The 25,165-nt window shown below is 40.0% G+C and overlaps 1 protein-coding gene and 1 pseudogene across 2 annotated transcripts in view; both read right to left on the bottom strand.

Annotated features, from left to right (window-relative positions):
• Window positions 1-25,165, bottom strand: part of FYB1 (FYN binding protein 1) — a 190,046-nt gene that overhangs the window by 139,786 nt on the left and 25,095 nt on the right. The gene's annotated exons all lie outside the window — the stretch shown is intronic.
• LOC309804956 (X-ray repair cross-complementing protein 6-like) lies at window positions 975-2,838 on the bottom strand (annotated as a pseudogene). The gene has a single exon. The product of its transcript is annotated as an X-ray repair cross-complementing protein 6-like (transcript).

Below are 25,165 nucleotides of genomic sequence, written 5' to 3'. Positions count from 1 at the left end.
GCTGTGGCTAAAACTTCCAAAACTACATTGAATAATGGTGGTGAGAGTGGGCAACCTTGTCTTGCTCCTGATCTTAGAGGAAATGATTTCAGTTGTTCACCATTGAGAATGATGTTGGCTGTGGGTTTGTCATGTATGGCCTTTATTACGTTGAGGTAAGTTCCCTCTAAGCCTACTTTCTGAAAGGTTTTTATCATAAATGGGTGTTGAATTTTGTCCAAAGCTTTTTCTGCATCTATTGAGATGATCATATGGATTTTCTCCTTCAATTTGTTAATATGGTATATCATATTGATTGATTTGCCTATATTGAAGAATCCTTGCATTTCTGGGATAAACCCCACTTGATCTATTTACTTTTAATTAATTAAAATTTAGGGACTTCCCTTGTGGTCCCTTAAATTTAGGCAGATTTAAGAATCCGCCTTCCAAAACAGAGGATGCGGTTCGATCCCTGGCTGAGGAACTAAGATCCCACATGCTGCAGGGCAACTAAGCCCACGCGCTGCAACTACTGAGACCACATGCTGCAACGGAAGATCCTGCGTGCCGCAACTAAGACCCAACACAGCCAAAAATTAAATAAATAAATAAATATCAAAAAAAATTTAAATAGCCACATGTGGCTAGTGGCTACAGTATTGGACAGCCGCATTCTAGAGTACCAGGGCCACACACTCTACCTTCATTTTCTAAACCCCTTAGCAACATGAATTCTAGGCAGGTAATGGGTTTTTTGGTTTTTGTTTTTAATAGTACAAAGTTAGGGCTCTTTATTCAGAAAGTAGAGTAGAGCACAGCACAGTGAGATGGCAATGCAGTCTCCATGGCAACAGAACGTCTCATAAACAAAGTCCTTGGCTTCTGTCAGGCCGACTCTTTCTGGCTCAGGAGAAACATGTTTTAACTTGATAAAAACAAAACCAGGCAGCCTGGCTACAATGTGGAAGGGTAACTGGCTGTATGGTCTCTAGTCAGGCCTTCTGGAAGTGCTTGCTGAGAGCATCCAGCAGCTCCTGCTTCTTCGTCCTGCTCTTCGTCTGTACACCCTGCAGGCTTCCTTCAGTGTGGGCACAGTGAGCTTACCCAGTGTGCCCCTGCTGACGTAGGCCTTCAGCTCCTCTTCAGATAATTCCACCTTGGGCCTTTTGCTTCCAGAACTTTCATCATCTTGTTTTTGCTTGGGCACTTTTTCCTCAGGGTTGTAATCTGGTGGGTAGACAAGTTCCTTAAACTCATCCACCAGGGAGCCCAGTCTTTTGTCCATTACTTCAACCTTGGGCAGTGTCAGATCCATGGCTTGTTCAGGCTCCATCAAATCCAAAGCCAAGGCTTCCATGTTCCTAAAGTGCTGCTGCAGCACTGGGTTCTCAAAGCTGTCACTTCTGTACTTGAAGTGGAGCTTCTGAACAATAGCCTTCAACTTGTCTACCTGCTCTGGGTTTGCCATGACTTTTTCAGTAAAGGGCACCGTCCGTTTGTCATCAGCATAGGGCAAGAAGATGAGCTGGAAGACTGGGGAAGTCACCTGAATTTTCTGGTCATCCAGCTCCTCTTCCTGTGGCATCAAGGCCACAAAACAAGGGGGGATATTCTGGCAGGGTGTGTATCTGCACACTGCCATGACCTCCTTCTTCAGACACTTGGTGATTAGAGCACTGAATAGGGTTGAGCTCCCATTTATCAGGGACTCCTCAGGGTACACGAACAGGGAGGGCCTCAGGTAATGGTGCTTCTTCAGCATTATCAAGGTCTTGAAACCGATGAGAATCAAACCTGGTTCATCAATCCGTTTAAGCTCTTCTGTTTCCTCTTTCTCTAATACAGTCTAATGACTCCCATAGGTCTGAGACCTCTTGGTGTCACTAGGCAAAAGCAAACTGCCTGTATTTACATTAAACGTCCGGGTCTTGGTTTTCACTGGTTCATTTGTTTCCTGATAAAGCCTCACTGGAGAAGGTTTGAGAGCCTTCTGGACCATATTATAATTGCCAACAGTAAGTGCTACATCTTCGTTGAGCTTAAGCTTCAACCTATAGAGCACGCGCTTCTTCGTCTCCTTGGTGCGAACCTTCCTCAACAGGTCTTCGAGCTTGCTCGACTCCTCAAAGTGAACCCCTATGTCCTCATCCTCTGCTATGCTGATAATATCTCTGTAGAACAAGGATATGTCAAAGCCCCCACGTTTCTTTAGGTGCAACAAGTCAAGGAATATACCTGTGTCATGGAGATCTCCAGCTTTGGTCCTGGCCCAGCTGGCTTTGGCACTCTCATTGCTGTGGGGGTCATCTTCATTGGTGAAAAGCATGATCCTCTTATGGCTCATCTTGAACTGGACATCGCTAAAGAGATTAGCATAGACCCACAGTACTTCACTTAGGGAGTAGTCAGATCCATGGCCAACTAGGTCTTGGAAATGTTTCTTCCCCTCCTGTCCCTTAAAGTGGTCAAGCTCTAGCACTTGTTTAGCACCTGGATTATCCAATTCCTGCAAGACGTGAATATTTTTGAAATTCACTGAATTTTTGTCCTTCTTGGTACCATAGAACACCACTGCCAAGAGATCTCAATCACTGCTTATGATCTTATTGGTGTATACACTCTGGATATACTGGATGCTCATGTCAAAAGGAGTCAACTCATCTTCATCCTGAGTTTCAAACATGGCCTCAGAAGCATCAATCAAAAAAATCAAACTATGTCTTCCTGAATATTTACAATCTCCACCTGCTTCAAGGCCCTCCTCTTGATCTTCTTTTTCCTCATCACCCTGATTTTTGTAATAAGACTCCAACCATGACATGTTGGTTACTTGAGCACAATGAAGAGATCAATTTGGGCAGAGGTAATGGGGTTTTAAAAGATACTTTTACATTAAATTATATTAGTCATATTGTTATTAAGGCCCAAATCTGGGTTAATGAGAAGATTAACTCACTACTTACTTTGCTCTGAAATTAAGAACAGATTTGGAACCTTCACTTTAAGAGTTGTTAATGTATGAAGACAATGTTTGTTCAAGCACAGTAAAGTGCAGTGAGGAGGGAAGGGTCCTAGATAAGAAGTTGGAGGGCCAGTCCTGGGTCTTAGACCCCCATCTGCTTCTGACTGGATGTGTACTTCACCTCTGGCCTCAGTTTCTTCATTAGTGAAAGAAGGAGGAGGAGAAGGAGAAGAAGAAAGAGGAGGATGAAATAAAAAGGGAGGAGGGAAGGAGAGAAGAAAGGAAGCGAGAGAGGGAAATATGAAGGAAGAAAAGAAGAAGAAAGAAAGCAGTTGGGCTAGATAAATGATTTCAAAATTTCCCTCCAGCTTCCTGCTTTGTGTATTTCAAAGTATGTTATCAGGTGAATAAACATTTAAACTTGTTAAAAAAAAAAAGAACAGATTTGGAAATAATCACCAGAAGATTTATGGGACTAGATCTCTCATTTACAGTGACCAATTTTCTTGGAAAATCTGCCAGACAGCCTGGACAATCATAGGCTAAAGAAGGCATTGGGGCTTTTTGATATTATAATAATCTATGAACTGAAAAATTAAGGTATTAAATAACTGGCAAAAGAGTAAAAGCAAATGCAGAAAATAAAGGCCATTAATGTAAATTCAATTTCTTGGGGATAGTGTGATGTAGCTCATGTGGGCCAAAGGAACTATAATGCTTTGGCAAAAATTCAGAAATTGAGATGTATCCATAGAGACGTAGCAACACCTAAGACCTATAGGGGATCCAGGTTTTGCAGTCATAGGTTCTCAATACAGTTGGACAGATGAAGACAAAAATGCAGATGGCTGGGCTTCCCTGGTGGTGCAGTGGTTGAGAGTCTGCCTGCCGATGCAGGGGACACGGGTTCATGCCCCGGTCTGGGAAGATCCCACATGCCGCGGAGCGGCTGGGCCTGTGAGCCATGGCCGCTGAGCCTGCGCATCCGGAGCCTGTGCTCTGCAACAGGAGAGGCCAAAACAGTGAGAGGCCCATGTACCTCAAAAAAAAAAGGGGGGGGGCTTTCCTGGTGACACAGTGGTTAAGAATCTGCCTGCCAATGCAGGGGACACGGGTTCGATCCCTGCTCCAGGAAGATCCCACATGCCACGGAGCAACTAAGCCCGTGTGCCACAACTACTGAGACTGCACTCTAGAGCCTGTGAGCCATAATTACTGAGCCTGTGCAACACAACTACTGAAGCCCGCGTGCCTAGAGCCTGTGCTCCACAACAAGAGAAGCCACCACAATGAGAAGCCCAGGCACCGCAATGAAGAGTAGCCCTCCCTCCCTGCAACTAGAGAAAGCCTGCGCTCAGCAAGAAGACCCAATGCAGCCAAAAAACAAATAAAACATAAATAAATTTTTTAAAAATGCAGATGGCTACAGAACAATGCAAGAATCAGAGAATAAGAAAGAATGATCAAAGGATTATCATATGATAGCAAATTTTTAATTGCCAAATGAGAAGTTTGGAAAGAAATGTTTTGAGTTCAGAGTAAGCTAAGTTTACATTGGACAAAGGCAGTAGAAAGAGTGTGTTGTTTGAAGCTATGCTGAGATTTGAAGTCTTAGCTCTTCACTACTTAAATCAGTTTTTCTTTTTGGCCATATTACTTAACCTGGGTTTCAACTTTCTTATCTATAAAATCAGAATAACATTAGCTATCAGGAAAGATTGCTGTGAAGGTTGGCACAGGGCCTAACACCTAATAGGTACTCAAGACTACAAGACTACTCAAGTAGTTATGGCTACTAACTACTACCACCAGGATCTTCTGGAAGCAGAACAAATATAAGAAATGTGATTCTGTTGGTGATAGGCAGTGACTAAGTGAATTTAGTTTGAATAGAGATTGTTGGAAGAAGTAGTAGGAGATAAGTTTAACAGGTCAGATGGGCCTAAATAATTTCTTTTCCTTGAAATCTTGACAAAAGAATTTAGGTTTTACTGTCATTGGTAATGGGAGACAATTGTAGACTCATGCCAAAAGCAGTGGGTAAGTAGGTTCGTCAGTGGCACCACCAAAGATAAACTTGGGAAAAGGCAAGGAAAGCAGTTAGGTGGATGTTACAATAACCCCAGTATGAGATAATGACCTTGACTAAGATGGTACCTGCAGAAATGGAAATAAAAGGGCAAATATGAGATATTTTAAGAAAGAATGGACTAAATTTGAACTTCCCAGCTGTGTGCCCAGGTGTTACAGGTCAGTTGAGATACTGATCTGCAAAGGCCTTGGGGGCGGTGGGGGATCCCTTACCCACCATCAGGCAATAAATTCCAGACACAAGTAGCTTTTTTTGCTTACCCAGCCAATCTCATATTGTCATTTCCTGTGCGGGACATGAAAAATTCTGAACTAAAGTGCTTAATGCCAGTCTGGATATAAGGAAAGAAGGGAAGAAAGAATTATAACGACCACAACACTTTTGTTCTTCAAGACAAGATGGGGAGGTGTGGATGGAAATGGCATAGGTAGGGAAGGAAACTAGTTTAGAGAATTTTGTTTGGGGTATTTCAGGGGCTCTGCATGTGAACTAGTTGTGTGAATAGGTCATTGGGAAAACAGGATTAGAACAAAGATGAGACATATCTTAGAGATAGAGATTATTTGCAATTGCACTTGATGCCACTTAACTGATAATGGAATACAGTCAACTACATTTGGTTAGAGAACTACTCATAGGATGTGAATTAATGGTTTGCTATCAGCCTGCTCTGTCTCCTTTGTCTTTAGGTCTGTTCTATGAATTATTTTAATCTTCATTGTAGATAAAGATATGGAAGCATTCTGATATTTACAAATCATACAAATATGGGAGAACTAGCTAAAACATTGGCTGATATAATCAAGATGCAGAATGATTCATTGACTCTAAGAAGATGAAAATAAAGTAAGTGTACCCAACGATGCAAATGCATTTGATGACACTTAACTATAATATATACCGGGTTGGCCAAAAGGTTCGTTCGGGTTTTTCCATATATATATTCTGTGTGTATATATAAACACACACACTCTCACACACACTATATATGTATATAAAATTACTGTGGGTGTAGGTTTTAAGGAAGCCTGAGAAGAAAAAGAGAATGCTTTACCCGTTGCTAGGTAAACTTTTAGTTTCTTTCTTTGGGTCTCTCTTAAATAAGTCACTCCTAACTTGACAAAGATCACAATATTTAATTAAGCCAAGATCCATTTGTTTGCATCACTATTGTGGGACCATCTACCTGCCTCCTGAGGAAGGGGCACTAAAGAGCAGCTACTGTGTGAGGAGAAAGCTGGATGAGACAATGCAGTCTCGGTAGTCAGACACGGAACTCTTACCGGGATGCAGGGAGAGAAAAAGGAGCTCTCAAGCCCTCTAAGTATCTGTTTATAATTTCTTCAACAGCCCCCATCAAATCAGCAGAAAGTGAGTCTAGCGGCTTCTCCAGGATAATTAAACAAACAAAAATGAAGTAGCACCGTTGAGGAAGTTTTACTAAGCCCATAGGAAAGGTGAGAGGGTATCAGAATGGAGCTTTAAGTTTTGTTTACTTCTTGCCTCCAACAGGTAGGCTTTCAAACCACTTCCCCTCTAACATGTAGAAACTGGCTTGTTGTGTGTCAGATAACACTGAAGATTTCTGCACATGCCAATGTGTCTTGTTGGTCAATCCAGCTTGTTTATGGAGGCTTGGGCATAAGTGGAGCTACTCTAAAGGAAGTGTCACCACCCCAGGGTGTCCCAGACTTGATTCGGGGACATGGGCAAAGTAGAAGGGACATGAGCTTCAGTTCCACTCCTGGGCTTTGGTGCTACGTGTTCTCAGCTCAGTGTATTCCCGCTAATTTCCCATTTATTTCCACCTCCTTCTCTTCCACTTCCCCTTTACTCTTGTTCCTCAAAACCTAGAGTGATAGAGAGGTGGTAAAAAGGAAGGGAAATGAGGTCCAGCTTGGGAGTGGCGGAGGGGTTCCACCTTATTTCCTTTTTTCTCTCATTTCTAGGGGTGGCTCTGTGCAGGCAAAGGAACAGGTATGGTTGAGTTGATTGTGTTCTGCCCAGCCCTAGGGGGCGTCATTCACAGTGTGGCATACAATGAGGAAAACTTCCCAGTGAGAAACCTACCTTATTTGAAAAGCAGGTGCTTTGGAAAAGAGCCTTATCATTTTGGTTCATCTGATTTGTTCCTGCTACATTTAATTTCTGGAGGGCACCTATTTATAACCATGTCCAGAGAATTTGTTATTTAAAGTACAATTCTCCTGTAAATTTACATTAAAGCCCAAAAGGAAGTTTTATCAGGCCAAGAGTTTTGCATTATGTCCCCTCTTGGCTGTAATCCACCCCTCCACCCCTCACTTCTTCAGTCATCCTGAGGGTATATGCTGCTGAGATCCTTCAGGAGTCTTACATGTTGTTTCACAATCCAGAAACTGTTAATCACTTCACTGTTGGTTTTTCTTTCCCCCCTCTGGTTCAAATAATCCCAAGTCTCCTAGGTTGCCCCAGAGTTTTTCTTTTCAGTCTATTTCAACAATTTCCTTAAAGCTGTCAAATGCTGGAATCCAGAGTTAATTTCTTAAAAATTCATTTTAAAAAAGTGTATGTGTGTGCATGAATTGGGGGAGGGGGTGCTTTCATTTTGTACAGGGATATTTTCCCAACTCAAAATGAGACATATGTCATAATAACTATAAATCTCTGCACTAAACAAGTTGTTAGTAATTATTTGTCAATGTTTGTGTGGGTGTGTGGGTGTCTTTGGGAGAGTGATGTAGAGGAGATGGAGAACATAATTTATCAGGTTTCTCTGAGAGAGAAGCAAGAATAAGATGATGGTTAGTTAGATGGTTAGTCCTGTGAATTTTTGAATGAGTTCTAGCTGAGAATTCACTATGGTCTCATATGACCCAACAGCCCCTTAGACAAGAGATGGCAGAGCAGGGAGTCCCATTTAAGGACACCTGAGAGAAGAGGCTTCCTGGATTAGGGTGTCCCAGCAGGATGAGGAGGGACAGGTTTTTGTACAGCTTGGCAAGCAGAGTTAGTAGCTACTAGAGGATCCTTCTTCAAAGAAGACTGCATGTAAGACTTGGAGGGGGCCATTTCGTTTAACTCTACTAGAAGAATTCTAATTTCTTCTTTAGAAATAGAGACGCAGATGTAGAGAACAAACGTATGGATACCAAGGGGGAAAGTGAGGGGTTGGGATGAATTGGGAGATTGGGATTTACATATATACACTATTGATACTATGTATAAAATAGATAACTAATGAAAACCTACTGTATAGCTCAGGGAACTCTACTCAGTGCTCTGAGCTGACCTAAATGAGAAGGAAATCCAAAAAAGAGGGGATGTACATATACATATAGCTGATTCACTTTGCTGTACAGTAGAAACTAATACAACATTGTAAAGCAACTGTACTCCAATAAAAATTAATAATAAAAAAAGACCAGTGAGCAAAAATAAATAATACAGACCTGAAAAAAAAAAAAAGAAGAAATTTCACAGCAACTCAGTGTGCCAAAGGATAAAGAAAAAGATTTTTTCCCCTCTGTTTTGTTTTGTCCATGCCTAATATATAGAGAAAAAGTAAAGCAGTGTACCTCTGTTTGGGGTGGACTGGTGACCCAGAGGATAAAAATGAGAAAACCCTAAATTAGAGGATGAAGCTTAGAGGCAAATGGAAAGGGACTCCTGAGGCTAAGAAAGACCTAACCTCAGAAGTGTTCTACAAGTTCATCACTGTGTCTCCTAAATCATGAAATTGTCATTTTTATTTATTTCTTTTTCTTTTTCTTTTCTTTTCTTTTTTTTTTTTTTTTTTTTTTTTGGCTGTGCTGCATGACTTGTGGGATCTTAGTTCCCTGACCAGGGATTGAACCCGGGCCATTGGCAGTGAAAGTACAGAGTCCTGACCACTGGACCTCCAGGGAATTCCCTGAAATTGTAATTTTTAAAGCCCAAGTGTAAGAATTATCTTTTCCCTTGTATGATAACCAATAAATGCATGGGCATATATTACATAATAAACATAATTGTATGATTACAAATCAGCCTGGGTCTATTGCCTGCCAATTTCATTTTTATCATAATGATAAGTACAAATGATCCAGTAATTTTTCCACATCAATATCCTAACCCTTCTGAGCTCCTATCACACAAGATATCATTTCCTCCCAGGAGAGCTCCAAGTTATACTGTCCACACACTCTTTTCACATGGTTCACATGTGAACCTGTCACACAGGCAATTGTTCTGAGAGTTGAAAGTGACTTTAATAGTGAAAAAATAAAAATTGAAAGTCCACAGATAGGGAAAAGTTTAGACAACATGTAGTATATTGAGAAAAGGGAATATTATCTGGCTATTAAAAATGTTTAGACAACATGTAGTATATTGAGATAAGGGAATATTATCCAGTTATAGGGACTTCCCTAGTGGTCCGGTGGTTAAAACTTCGCCTTCCAACGCAGGGGGTGCAGGTTCGATCCTTGGCCTGGGAGCTAAGATCCCACATGCCTTGAGGCCAAAAAACCAAAACATGAAACAGAAGCAATATTTTAACAAATTCAATAAAGACTTTAAAAATGGTCCACATCAATGGGCCTCCCTGGTGGCGCAGTGGTTGAGAGTCCGCCTGCCGATGCAGGGGATACGGGTTCGTGCCCCGGTCTGGGAGGATCCCATGTGCCGCGGAGCGGCTGGGCCCGTGAGCCATGGCTGCTAAGCCTGTGCATCCGGAGCCTGTGCTCCGCAACGGGAGAGGCCACAACAGTGAGAGGCCCGCGTACAGCAAAAAAAAAAAAAAAAAAAAAAAAAAAAAAATGGTCCACATCAAAAAAAAAATCTTAAAAAAAAAAAGGGTGCTATAGATCCATATGAACTGAAGGGAAAAGATGGTCATATGATAGTCATGTGCCAAGGAGCAAGATGGAGACAGCATCATCCCATTCAAGGCAGAATAACACAGAGCTTCAGAGCCTGGACCTTGGAGCAAGACGGCCTGGGTTTCAGCATTAGCTGCGGGAGCTTGGCCAAGTTCCTTCTCTGTGTCTCAATTTCCTCATTGGAAAATGGGAATAATGATGACAAGAGTACCGTCAAAGAATCTTGTGAATATACGACAATGTTACACACTCAAAGGAAGTCTTAAAGTTTAAATACTCCCCAAAAAGATGCTTTTCAAAAATGGTCACTTTCCTGTCTAGTGGATTATAGTTCCCAGATATTAGTTTTTGAAATATTTAGAAGATTTTATATTTTGCATATTTTTATTTTGCCCTGCACAACTGATAATATTTTCCATCATTACATAGCATATGCATGAAAAATTGATCCCCACATAATTTTGACACATGATAAAATCTTTAGTTGGTATTTACAAATGGAGTCCAATATTCTATTTGCCTTAAGTCCTTATTCCAAGATTTTTAGTTGTAAAAGGGATAAATATTTATAGTTTTAGCTCAGCTCAATAAACTGAGTTCATGTCTCCAGGTTAGTACCCCAAATGGTAAGAACTATGATTTATAAAGAAAAATCTCCACAAATAAAAAAATAGAAATATCACTTTTATAAAGTGTCATTTATATTGGACATTTCTTACCCTAGAAGTATACTTATAGGCATTTTTCTTTATGTGTCAACTGTGACATTTCACCATCTTTTAATATATTACATGGGGAAAATAAACATCTTCATGGTTAATTTTAGCAAACTTCATTTGCCAAACATTTGTTGGGCATCTAGTATATGCCAAGAGCATACTGTGCTTTTAGTAAAGTTTGTACTTATATATATTTGACAGTTTGATCCATTGGGAATATTTCCTTTACTAAGTTCTGGGTGTACTTTCCTGTATTTTTTCAGAGAGCTGGTTTTCCCTCTTCTGAGGTTTTTGGAATTTGGTCTAGCAACTTAGAAGAAGTCAAAGCAAACCTCTTTGGTAGCTCCTGTGTAATAGGGGGAAAATTATTCCTATTTAAAGGGGTCCCTACGCTGTGGCCACTCTCTGGGTGGGTCAGGAGTCAGGTGGAAACATTCTGCAATAATCCATTTTCTAAAACTCAAGACCTCCTATTCAAGCTCACTGATAATATTTGGTTCTTTCTCCCATATCCCTCAAGAAATCCCAGCTGTTTCTGAGCATTGTTTGGAAAGTACACTACTGATTTTTTAAATAAGAATTTTGAACTCCTCGAAACCATTTTGAAGGGAATCAAAAGCTTTCTAATTTTAAACCAAGGCTGTGAAAACATTTGCATTTGAGGTTTGAAGCATTTTAAGTAAGACAAAATAGCAAACATTCCACGAGTGCCTATTCTGTGGTAGGCTCAGTACTAAAGGCTCCTGGAGTATTGGCTCATTTGATATGCATTGGCACCCACAGGGTGGAGGTTACCATTGCCCCCATTTTACAGAGAGGGAAACTGGGCCACTGAAAGTGAAGCAGTTTGCCCAAGGGGAAGCAGGAAGCAAAGAGTAGAACTTGGATTTGTACACAGACTGTCTGGCTCTGGAGACTGTTCACAACCACTGTGCTAATAATCCATGAGACAGATGATCTCCAGGAGTGTGTATGGGCAACACTGACTACTTGGGAGGAGGATGAAAACAGAAGTGATCTGATACACAAACTGCACCCTCATCATTCATCATTTTATCCTTTTTCTCTACATTCCTGATCCTACAGGAATAAAATACTAGAGTATAAATATGATATTAGAGCCTTAAAAACCACTTGAAATGGATTAAAATTATCTGATTTTAAACCTGAACAATTGAAAACATGTCAGCGTTGAGAAAGTGTAAAACATTTTGAAGTAATTTATCTTAAAGCATTCTTAATTCTACACAGGCAGAAAGGAGTTCCTAAAATTGTCAGTATTTAAGTTGGAACCTCAAAAAGGAAGTGTGTGGAAGCTTTGCTTTGATACTCTGAACGCTGAGAACATGTGTAGTTGTAGATTCTTGGCTGACTTTGAAAGCTGACTGGGCTACATTCTCCAACATTCTCAGAACTGGTATTGACACTTTTTGACTCTTCCGGACTGTTGATTGTTGTCATTTGTGTCACATGCACAACTCAACACACTGGGCTCATGTTGGTAGAAAACTCAAACTCTAGAGTTTCCTGTCATCCTTAGTTTAGATAATGTTAAAAGTTGCTACGACTAAATAAAAAACAAATTAGCGATAGTAACTAAGGGGTCACATAAGCCACAAGTAACCAATGTGTTCTCAAAAAAGGCCGAATGAACACATGTCATAGAGGTCAAACAAGTAGGTTGGCGGAACGGTCATGGATTCAACATTACTACTTTTAGAAGAATGTGGCATTTCTGACTCTAAGTCTGAACGATGCTATTATGAAAGTGAACTTTAAAGTGTGTGAACAAAATCAGGTTGCTGAGGGGATTGTTATCGGTTATTTTTCCCAGACAGAAGTCAACATCTCATGGTGGGGGAGGGGGAGAGGGGGTGAGGGGTTACTAGGGTATTTTAGCGCTTGCACAAGCAGCCATTCTTCATCTGTCAAAGAACTGTAAGTGAAGAAAAGAGACTGACATGTTGAGAAAGAAGTTTGAATGTGGAATTTATCTATTTGACCAATATTAATTAAGCTTCTGGCACAAACTGGCCACTGGATTAGGGGCTTTTTAAGCAGACAGAGACAAGTTGGGCCAGGATCTGCATTCGGGGACTGCGATTCTGGTTGGGGGAGATAGATCAGAGTCAAAAAAAAAAAAAGTTTTCCTGGTCATATGATGCCTCAGTGAGGGCACAGAACAAATACCCAGTTCTTTGTGAAGACCAGGGTTTAGGTGTCAGAAAAGCCTCCTGGGGGGACCCTGGGAAGATGGCGGAAGAGTAAGACGCAGAGATCACCTTCCTCCCCACAGATACATCAGAAATTCATCTACACGTGGAACAACTCCTACAGAAGACCTACTGAACGCTGACAGAAGACCTCAGACCCCCCAAAAGGCAAGAAACTCCCCACATACCTGGGTAGGGCAAAAGAAAAAAGAATAAACAGAGACAAAAGGATAGGGACGGGACCTGCACCAGTGGGAGGGAGCCGTGAAGGAGGAAAGGTTTCCACACACTACAAGCCCCTTCGCGGGCAGAGACTGCAGGTGGCGGAGGGGGAAGCTTCGGAGTAGCGGAGGAGAGCACAGCAACAGGGGTGTGGAGGGCAAAGCGGAGAGATTCTGGCACAGAGGATCGGTGCCCTCAGGCACACACCAGCCTGAGAGGCTTGTCTGCTTGGCCGCCGGGGCGGGCGGGGCTGGGAGCTGAGGCTCGGGTATCGGCTTTCAGTCGGAGCGCAGGGAGAGGACTGGGGCTGGCGGCAGGAAGAGAGCCTGAAGGGGTTAGTGCACCACGGCTAGCCCGGAGGGAGTATGGGGAAAGGGTCTGGAGCTGCCGAAGAGGCAAGAGACTTTTTCTTCCCTTTTGTTTCCTGGTGCGCGAGGAGAGGGCATTAAGAGGGCTGCTTTGGGAAGCGCTGGAGACGGGCGCGAGCCGCGGCTAAAAGCGCGGACCCCGGAGACGGGCGTGGGACGCTGGGGCTGCTGCTGCCGCCGCCGCCTTGGGGCCTGTGTGCGAGCGCGGGTCACTGTCCGCCCCGCCTTCCGGGGGGCCTGTGCACCCCGCCACTGCCGGGGTCCCGGAACCCGGGGACGGCTTTCCCGGGAAAGCGCACGGAGCGCCTCGGTCTGGTGCAACGTCACGCCGGCCTCTGCCACCGCAGGCCCGCCCCACACTGCGCGCCCCTCCCTCCCCTCTGCCTGAGTGAGCCAGAGCCCCCGCATCAGTGGCTCCTTTAAACCCGTCCTGTCTGAGCGAAGAACGGACGCCCTCCGGCGACCTACGTGCAGAGGCGGGGCCAGGTCCAAGGCTGAGACCCGGGAGCTGTGAGAGCAGAGAAGAGACAGGGAAATGTCTCTGTGCAGCCTCAGAGGCAGTGGATTAAAGCTCCACGGTCCACTTGATGTGCCCTGCGTCTGTGGAGTGCATGAATGGACAGCTAATCATCGCAAATTGAGGAAGTGGACTTTGAGGACAAGATTTAAGACTTTCCCCCCTTTTCCTCTTTTTACAACGAATTATCCCAAACTAAGGAGGTGGATTTAGAGAGCAAGATTTCAGACTTCTCGCCCTTTTCCTCTTTTTACAACGAAGTATCCCAAATTGAGGAGGTGGACTTGGAGAGCAAGATTTTTGATTTTTCCCCCTGCTCTCTTCTTGTGAATGTGTATGTGTATTCTTCTGTGTAAGATTCTCTCTGTATAGCTTTGCTTCCACCATATGTCCCGGGGTTCTATCTGTCCGTTTTTTTTTTCAATAATTACTTTTTAATTTTAATAACACTACTATATTTCATACTTTATTCTATTTTACTTTACCTGTTCTTTCTTTTTTTCCTACCTTCCCTTCCTCCCTCCCTCCCTCCGCCCCTCCTTTCCTTCTTTCTCTCTTTCTTTCCTTCCTCCCTCCCTCCCACCCCTCTTCCTTTCACTTTCTTTTTCTTTCCTTCCTCCCTCCCTCCCTCCTGTCTTTCTCTTTCTTTCTTTCCTTCCTCCCTCCCTCCCTCCCTTCTTCCATTCACTCTTCCTTTTTCTTTCATTCCTCCCTCTCTCCCTCCTTTCTTTCTTTGTTTCTTTCCATCCTTCCTCCCTCCCTCCCTCCTTTCTCTCTTCCTTCCTTCCTTCCTTCCTTCCTTCTTTTCTTTCCTTCTTCCTTTCTTTCTCTCTCTCTTTCTTTCTTCTACTAATTCTTTCTTTCTACTTTTTCTCCCTTTTATTCTGAGCCGGGTAGATGAAAGGCTCTTGGTGCTGCAGCCAGGAGTCAGTGCTGTGCCTCTGAAGTGGGAGAGCCAACTTCAGGACACAGGTCCACAAGAGACCTCCCAGCTCCACATAATATCAAGCAGCGAAAATCTCCCAGAGATCTCCATCTCAACACCAGTACCCAGCTTCAGTCAACGACCAGCAAGCTACAGTGCTGGTCACCCTATGCCAAGCAACTAGCAAGGCAGGAACCCAACCCCACCCATTAACATAGAGGCTGCCTAAAAACATAATAAGGCCACAGGCAACCCAAAACACACCACCAGACGTGGACCTGTCCACCAGAAAGACAAGATCGAGCCTCAACCACCAGAACACAGGCACTAGTCCCCCCCACCAGGAAGCCTACACAACCTACTGAAACAACCTTAGCCACTGGGGACAGACACCAAAAACAACAGGAACTACGAATCTGCAGCCTGCAAAAAGGAGACCCCAAACACAGTAACATAAGCAAAATGAGAAGACAGAAAAACACACAGCAGGTGAAGGAGCAAGATAAAAACCAACCAGACCTAACAAATGAAGAGGTAATAGGCAGTCTACCTGAAAAAGAATTCAGAATAATGATGGTAAAGATGATCCAAGATTCTATTTCCAAGATCCAAAATCTTGGAAATAGAATAGACAAAATGCAAGAAACAGTTAACAAGGACCTAGAAGAAATAAAGATGAATCAAGCATCGATTAAAAACACAATAAATGAAATGAAAAATACTCTAGATGGGATCAATAGCAGAATAACTGAGGCAGAAGAACGGATAAGTGAGGTGGAAGATAAAATAGTGGAAATAACTGCTGCAGAGCAAAATAAAGAAAAAAGAATGAAAAGAACAGAGGACAGTCTCAGAGACCTCTGGGACAACATTAAACGCACCAACATTCGAATTATAGGGGTTCCAGAAGAAGAAGAGAAAAAGAAAGGGACTGAGAAAATATTTGAAGAGATTATAGTTGAAAACTTCCCTAATATGGGAAAGGAAATAGTTAATCAAGTCCAGGAGGCACAGAGAGTCCCATACAGAATAAATCCAAGGAGAAATACGCCAAGACACATACTAATCAAACTGTCAAAAATTAAACACAAAGAAATCATATTAAAAGCAGCAAGGGAAAAAAAAACAAATAACACACAAGGGAATCCCCATCAGGTTAACAGCTGATCTCTCAGCAGAAACTCTACAAGCCAGAAGGGAGTGGCAGGACATAATTAAAGTGATGAAGGAGAGATACCTGCAACCAAGATTACTCTACCCAGCAAGGATCTCATTCAGATGTGATGGAGAAATTAAAACCTTTACAAACAAGCAAAAGCTGAGAGAGTTCAGCACCACCAAACCAGCTTTACAACAAATGCTAAAGGAACTTCTCTAGGCAAGAAACACAACAGAAGGAATATACCTACAATAACAAACCCAAAGCAATTAAGGAAATGGGAATAGGAACATACATATCAATAATTACCTTAAATGTAAATGGACTAAATGCTCCCACCAAAAGACACAGATTGGCTGAATGGATACAAAAACAAGACCCATATATATGCTGTCTACAAGAGACCCACTTCAGACCTAGAGACACATACAGATTGAAAGTAAGGGGATGAAAAAAGATATTCTATGCAAATGGCAATCAAAAGAAAGCTGGAGTAGCAATTCTCATATCAGACAAAATAGACTTTAAAATAAAGACTACTAGAAGAGACAAAGAAGGACACTACATAATGATCAAGGGATCGATCCAAGAAGAAGATATAACAATTGTAAATATTTATGCACCCAACATAGGGGCACCTCAATACATAAGGCAAATACTAAGAGCCATAAAAGGGGAAATCGACAGTAACACAATCATAGTAGGGGACTTTAACACCCCACTTTCACCAATGGACAGATCATCCAAAATGAAAATAAATAAGGAAACACAAGCTTTAAATGATACATTAAACAAGATGGACTTAGTTGATATTTATTCCATCCAAAAACAACAGAATACACATTTTTCTCAAGTGCTCATGGAACATTCTCCAGGATAGATCATATCTTGGGTCACAAATCAAGCCTTGGTAAATTTAAGAAAATTGAAATTGTATCAAGTATCTTTTCCGACCACAATGCTATGAGACTAGACATCAATTACAGGAAAAGATCTGTAAAAAATACAAACACATGGAGGCTAAACAATACACTACTCAATAACTAAGTGATCACTGAAGAAATCAGAGAGGAAATTTAAAAATACCTAGAAACAAATGACAATGGAGACACGACGACCCAAAACCTATGGGACGCAGCAAAAGCAGTTCTAAGGGGGAAGTTTATTGCAATACAATCCCACCTTAAGAAACAGGAAACATCTCGAGCAAACAACCTGACCCTGCACCTAAAGCAATTAGAGAAAGAAGAACAAAAAACCCCCAAAGCTAACAGAAGGAAAGAAATCATAAAGATCAGATCAGAAATAAATGAAAAAGAAATGAAGGAAATGATAGCAAAGATCAATAAAACTAAAAGCTGGTTCTTTGAGAAGATAAACAAAATAGACAAACCATTAGCCAGACTCATCAAGAAAAAAAGGGAGAAGACTCAAATCAATAGAATTAGAAATGAAAAAGGAGAAGTAACTGACACTGCAGAAATACAAAAGATCATGAGAGATTACTACAAGCAACTCTATACCAATAAAATGGACAACCTGGAAGAAATGGACAAATTCTTAGAAACGCACAACCTGCCAAGACTGAATCAGGAAGAAATAGAAAATATGAACAGACCAATCACAAGCACTGAAATTGAAACTGTGATTAAAAATCTTCCAACAAACAAAAGCCCAGGACCAGATGGCTTCACAGGCAAATTCTATCAAACATTTAGAGAAGAGCTAACACCCATCCTTCTCAAACTCTTCCAAACAATTTCAGAGGAAGGAACACGCCCAAACTCATTCTATTAGGCCACCGTCACCTTGATACCAAAACCAGGCAAGGATGTCACAAAGAAAGAAAACTACAGGCCAATATCACTGATGAACGTAGATGCCAAAATCCTCAACAAAATACTAGCAAACAGAATCCAACAGCACATTAAAAGGATCATACACCATGATCAAGTGGGGTTTATTCCAGGAATGCAAGGATTCTTCAATATATGCAAATCAATCAATGTGATACACCATATTAACAAGTTGAAGGAGAAAAACCATATGATCATCTCAATAGATGCAGAGAAAGCTTTCGACAAAATTCAACACCAATTTATGATAAAAACCCTGCAGAAAGTAGGCATAGAGGGAACTTTCCTCAACATAATAAAGGCCATATATGACAAACCCACAGCCAACATCGTCCTCAATGGTGAAAAACTGAAACCATTTTCACTAAGATCAGGAACAAGACAAGGCTGCCCACTCTCACCACTCTTATTCAACTTAGTTTTGGAAGTTTTAGCCACAGCAATCAGAGAAGAAAAGGAAATAAAAGGAATCCAAATTGGAAAAGAAGAAGTAAAGTTGTCACTGTTTGCAGATGACATGATACTATACATACAGAATCCTAAAGGTGCTACCAGAAAACTACTAGAGCTAATCAATGAATTTGGTAAAGTTGCAGGATACAAAATGAATGCACAGAAATCTCTGGCATTCCTATACACTAATGATGAAAAATCTGAAAGTGAAATTAAGAAAACACTCCCATTTACCATTGCAACAAAAAGAATAAAATATCTAGGAATAAACCTACCTAAGGAGACAAAAGACCTGTATGCAGAAAATTATAAGACACTGATGAAAGAAATTAAAGATGATACAAATAGATGGAGAGATATACCATGCTCCTGGACTGGAAGAATCAATATTGTGAAAATGACTCTACAACCCAAGGCAATCTACAGATTCAATGCAATCCCTATCAAACTACCACTGGCATTTTTCACAGAACTAGAACAAAAAATTTCAAAATTTGTTTGGAAAAACAAAAGACCCCGAATAGCCAAAGCAAATTTGAGAATGAAAAACGGAGCTGGAGGAATCAGGCTCCCTAACTTCAGACTATACTACAAAGCTACAGTAATCAAGACAGTGTGGTCCTGGCACAAAAACAGAAAGATAGATCAATGGAACAGGATAGAAAGCCCAGAGATAAACCCATGCACGTATGGTCAACTTATCTTTGATAAAGGAGGAAGGAATGTACAGTGGAGAAAGGACAGCCTCTTCAATAAGTGGTGCTGGGAAAGCTGGACAGGGACATGTAAAAGTATGAGATTAGATCATTCCCTAACACCATACACAAAAATAAGCTCAAAATGGATTAAAGATTAAAGACCTAAATGTAAGGCCAAAAGCTATCAAACTCTTAGAGGAAAACATAGGCAGAACACTCTATGACATAAATCACAGCAAGATCCTTTTGGACCCACCTCCTAGAGAAATGGAAATAAAAACAAAGGTAAACAAATGGGACCTAATGAAACTTCAAAGCTTTTGCACAGCAAAGGAAACCATAAACAAGGCCAAAAGACAACCCTCAGAATGGGAGAAAATATTTGCAAATGAAGCAACTGACAAAGGATTAATCTCCAAAATTTATAAGCAGCTCATGCAGCTCAATAGCAAAAAAACAAACAAGCCAATCCAAAAATGGGCAGAAGACTTAAATAGGCATTTCTCCAAAGAAGATATACAGACTGCCAACAAACACATGAAAGAATGCTCAACATCATTAATCATTAGAGAAATGCAAATCAAAACTACAATGAGATATCATCTCACACCAGTCAGAATGGCCATCATCAAGAAATCTAGAAACAATAAATGCTGGAGAGGGTGTGGAGAAAAGGGAACACTCTTGCACTGCTGGTGGGAATGTGAATTGGTACAGCCACTATGGAGAACAGTATGGAGTTTCCTTAAAAAACTACAAATAGAACTACCATATGACCCAGGAATCCCACTACTGGGCATATACCCTGAGAAAACCATAATTCAAAAAGAGACATGTACCAAAATGTTCATAGCAGCCCTATTTACAATAGCCCGGAGATGGAAACAACCTAGGTATCCATCATCAGATGAATGGGTAAAGAAGATGTGGAAGACATTTGGTAACAAGAAGGAATTGTTACAGACACAGGGAGGAAAACCAGGGAAGGATGGCATTGCAGAAATCAAGGGAAGATTTTCAAGTGCTTTTGAGAAGATTAAGAGGATTCCATTATGTTTGGCAATTAGGAGTCATTTTTAGAATGTTTTCCAGAATAGATTTCATAAAAGGAAATAAGATATATTAGTGGAATGATAGCTATGACTTGGTTTGTGTTTGTGTGTGTGTGTGTGTTTTAAGCATTAGGATTCCTTAAAAGCAAGGAGAAGGTTAGGGTCCTTTAAATCTGCCCTTGTACATTGATATGGTCCAGCAATCCCTCTATTTGTGGCTGGAAGGGCAGGTGAGATCTTGCCTGGTCTTTCATGAGGTGATCTCTGTGCAAACCTCTTGGGAGAGCTTCATGCTTTGAGTGTCAGAAAGTAGCTAGATACCCTCTTAAAATGATATGTTTTCTGATTTTAGAGTATGTGAGAACAAAAATGGACTTCTTAAGACAAGGAACCCTCGAGTTTTATGTAAGAACCACGTTTGATATATATAAATGTTTTATTCTGAATCCACCTTAATAAAAAAAAACAATAATAACAGCTTTAAGATAGAATCATATGATTTGGGAGTGTCCCATTTCACAATTTAATGGTCAAAGGATTAGTCATCCCTTCAGTGGAGGAGTTTCAAATGATTTATAGCCACCTCGAAGAGGTTTATATTAGGAAAATATTTTACATGCCTAGTCGATGAATATAACTCACTCAAACTTTGCATGATTTGCTGTTTAAAATTTTGTCTTAAAATATGGAAAAACTGACAAAAACATGCTTGTGGTTTTCAAGAGTATTTTGTGAGAGAATAAGAATTGGTATTTGTTCCTGAAGGAGTTGCTTTAGTAGAGCATGAAGATCTAAGGAACACACATTTCTGAACACTTTAAATGACTTTTACCTCTCTAAACCACAGCAAGGGAAAAGTGAAGTTGAATGACAATAACACAACAATAATAACAATAACAACAAAAATAAAAGAAGGACCTTCTTCATCACCAGTGACCAGTTGGCTCACTAGGTTAGACTGGAATACAGTTTTTTGTTCTCTCTCTCTCTCTTTTTTTTTTTTTTTTTTTTTTTTGGCTTCACCACACAGCTTGTGGGATCTTAGTTCCTTGACCAGGGATGGAACCCGTGTCCCCTGCAGTGGAAGAACTGAGTCCTAGCCACTGGACTATGAGGGAATTCCCTGGAATACAGTTTTAACCAGCACTAGAGTTTTACTGAGGGATAACTTTATTCCCTGTACTGGCTGCTCTCTACTCTTTGGCCAGACTCTGCCCCGACCTGAAAAATCATCCTGAGATTATGTGGGGCTACTTGAGTAGGCGGGAACATCTCTAAAGTGCAAAGTGTGAAAAGTAAACTGAACTTTATACAGAGCTATACTGAAAAGGAAAGCTGGATACTGTATACTAGTTTTTTAATTTTTTCTTTTGATACTGAAAGAGTGATGATTAGAATCACAACTGTAATTTTTGAAGAACTTAAAAATTATAAACTTTACTTAGAAAAATACATGGTTAAAAACATCAATGAATATTGTGAAAAAAGAGGAGTAATGATGGAAGGGATGAGGGAGATTAGCCCTATTAGATATCAGAATATATTATACAATAATAATTGAAACAGTATGATACTACAAAAATAAGATACAGATGGCTCAGAAGAGAGCCATAATATATGATAATCTAAAAATAACAAAAATAGGGAAACAGAATATGCAAATAGATATTACTTTAACTTCACATTGAATTACTTCTGTAAGTCAAAATAAATTGCAAATGGACTGTAAAATTAAAAAGAAAATCAGCAGAGTATGGATTACAGTATTTATACAAAAATGTGTTGACTTCTAACAAATTTACAGCAGAGAAGACCAACTCATAAAGGAGAAAAACCTGTCATGCAACAATGGACAACAGCAATAAAATAAATGGAAAGCAAAATGTGTAAATAATTTGCACAAATGGGATCAAAATTTAATATATTCTAAATTAAGAATTTAAATATGAGAATATAATTTAATGTCAATAGATAGCCCCTCACCCGTCGTACACCCATAAATCCTATGTGAGAGGAAATATTAACCTAATGTAACTGAGAGTGTTCAATAGTAATTGAAGAAAATTTATTTAAAATGGTTCTTTAATATTGTCTTATTTATTAAGTAATTAAACTGAAAAAATTAAAAATCCCATTCTGTCAGTGTATATATCCATACTGTACTAACAAATTTATTTATTTATTTTTTGATTACCTTTAGGACGTTAAGAAAATCATCCAGATTCAGATTCAGAAAACAACTATCAATTATATGCATGAAAATGTTTATTGCAATTTTTCTAATTGGAAAAATCCTGGCCGTAACCAAAATATCTAAGTAAATTATGATATCTTAATGTCATGGAACGTGTTGCAATCATTAAAAGAACTATGAGCAATATGTAACAACATGGAAGAATGTTCATGAATTACCCTTAAGTGAAAAAATGCTATGACAATTATGTAAAAATATATATATATATTTACTTGTAGATAAAGAATGAATGGTCATATGATATGAGGGAAATAGTTATGACTGGATTATTTCTCTTTTCAAATTTCCTTTATTTTGCATAACAGACACAAAAAGAAAAAAAATCCATTGTTCACAGGAGAAGAGGCAAGGAAGCAGAAGTCAACCAACATAAATTCATTCTGATTTTTTTAGAAAACGTCAAAGCATATGTCTTAAGAGAAAGGCTCATAGCAACAATTTAGTACAGTTAACTAGTAATCTGATACTAACCTGCTAACAGCCACCTAGAGAAACATAGACTCATTCTAACTTTATGAACAAAACAGTAAGTTCCCAACATGCCCTACCTCTAGGCTATTCTACTCCATTTCTTTGTAGCCTAGAGAGTCAGTCAGGTGAAATGGTTTAGGCAGAGGCCCTGGAGCCAGTCTTGGTTTGGATTTTAGTTCTACCATTTACTTGCTGGTTGTGAATTGTTTAGCTTCCTTTGGTTTCCAGATCCATAAAATGGAGCAAAAGTAGTATATCTCCCAGAGTTGTAAGAATTTAATGAACTGCTATTTTAAAAACACAACACAGTGTCTGGCATATAGGAAGCACTTAGTAAGATGTTAGCTATTGTCACTATATTTCTTATTTCCTTAGTACAAAATTTGAAAAGTGATTCAGACCTTGATATAGCTCTGGACAGTGCTATACTAAAAGGAGGAAGATAGAAACAATCCATTTTTCTAGTCCTAAAGAAACGTACACTTTTACTGCCAAGATTATCTAGCCTATTAATCTATTATTTGAGATTCCATGAAAGTTTTTGATAGGAATAAGTAAGATGTTTCTATAAAATCAGGAAACCCCTTAAAATTTACAGTGCAAAAAAGTGGACTCATAAAACTCCTTGAAGTAGATTTATTAAAGATAATTCTCAAATATGAGTAAAGAATATTTCTTTTTGCTCTTAAAGAATAAAAAATCTAGTTTTATTTCCATGAAATAAAAATGTCGATAAAAACTGCCAATACCCATCTAGGGAGCCTGAACCTTCCCTGCTCTGCAGAGACTATACCAATTACTCATTATGAACCCTTGGGATATGTCAATGACAAAATCTAAGATAAAACTGCGTGAGCTGAGAGGTTGGCTTATAGTTTCTGAAATAAGAATTCTATGTGTTATAATCTCTGTGTTTCCCATGATTTAGCAGAAATTGATTGGCACGGATATTCTCATTTCTGTCTCAAGTGAGAATTTTGTTTTAAACTATGTAGTTACTATTTAAATCAGGAAGATAGTTGCTTTAATCAGATTAGGCTCATGTAAAATTATGAGTCTGACAGCAAACATGGATTGGCAGCTTAAGGTATTCAAGATAGCATGGTAGGATGCAAAATAACTGGGGAGAAAATGCATTTGAATATTAGAGGTGCTTGATGAGAATTTCAGGGCATTGACAAGAGAAATGCTGAAGGTATGGCAACTCAAGGGGGATTAAGAGTGGTGTAATATAGTCTGAAGTCAGGGAGCCTGATTCCTCCAGCTCCATTTTTCGTTCTCAAGATTGCTTTGGCTATTCAGGGTCTTTTGTGTTTCTATACAAATTGTGAAATTTTTTGTTCTAGTTCTGTGAAAAATGCCAGTAGTAGTCTGATAGGGATTGCATTGAACCTGTAGATTGCTTTGGGTAATAGAGTCATTTTCACAATGTTGATTCTTCCAATCCAAGAACATGATATATCTCTCCATCTATTTGTATCATCTTTAATTTCTTTCATCAGTGTCTTATAATTTTCTGCATACAGGTCTTTTGTCTCCTTAGGTAGGTTTATTCCTAGATATTTTATTCTTTTTGTTGCAATGGTAAATGGGAGTGTTTTCTTAATTTCACTTTCAGATTTTTCATCATTAGTGTATAGGAATGCCAGAGATTTCTGTGCATTCATTTTGTATCCTGCAACTTTACCAAATTCATTGATTAGCTCTAGTAGTTTTCTGGTAGCATCTTTAGGATTCTCTATGTATAGTATCATGTCATCTGCACACAGTGACAGCTTTACTTCTGCTTCTCTGATTTGGATTCCTTTTATTTCTTTTTCTTCTCTGATTGTTGTGGCTAAAACTTCCAAATATGCTGAAAAATAGTGGTGAGAGTGGGCAACCTTGTCTTGTTCCTGATCTTAGTGGAAATGGTTTCAGTTTTTCACCATTGAGGATGATGTTGGCTGTGGGTTTGTCATATATGGCCTTTATTATGTTGAGGAAAGTTCCCTCTATGCCTACTTTCTGTAGGGTTTTTATCATAAATGGGTGTTGAATTTTGTCGAAAGATTTTTCTGCATCTATTGAGATGATCATATGGTTTTTCTCCTTCAATTTGTTAATATGGTGTATCACATTGATTGATTTGTGTGTATTGAGAAAAAAAAAAGGTCATGAAGAACCTAGGGGTAAGATGGGAATAAAGACACAGACCTACTTGAGGATATGGGGAGAGGGAAGGGTAAGCTGTGACAAAGTGAGAGAGTGGCATGGACATATATACACTACCAAACGTAAAATAGATAGCTAGTGGGAAGCAGCCGCATAGCACAGGGAGATCAGCTCGGTGCTTTGTGACCACCTAGAGGGGTGGGATAGGGAGGGTGGGAGGGAGGGAG

The sequence above is a fragment of the Mesoplodon mirus genome (genome assembly GCF_964341445.2).
Source record: "Mesoplodon mirus genome assembly, chromosome: 5".
NCBI classification, from domain to species: Eukaryota; Metazoa; Chordata; class Mammalia; order Artiodactyla; family Ziphiidae; genus Mesoplodon; species Mesoplodon mirus.
The sequence above is the reverse complement of the archived record's forward strand: the minus strand, read 5'-3'. Positions and strand labels throughout refer to the sequence as shown.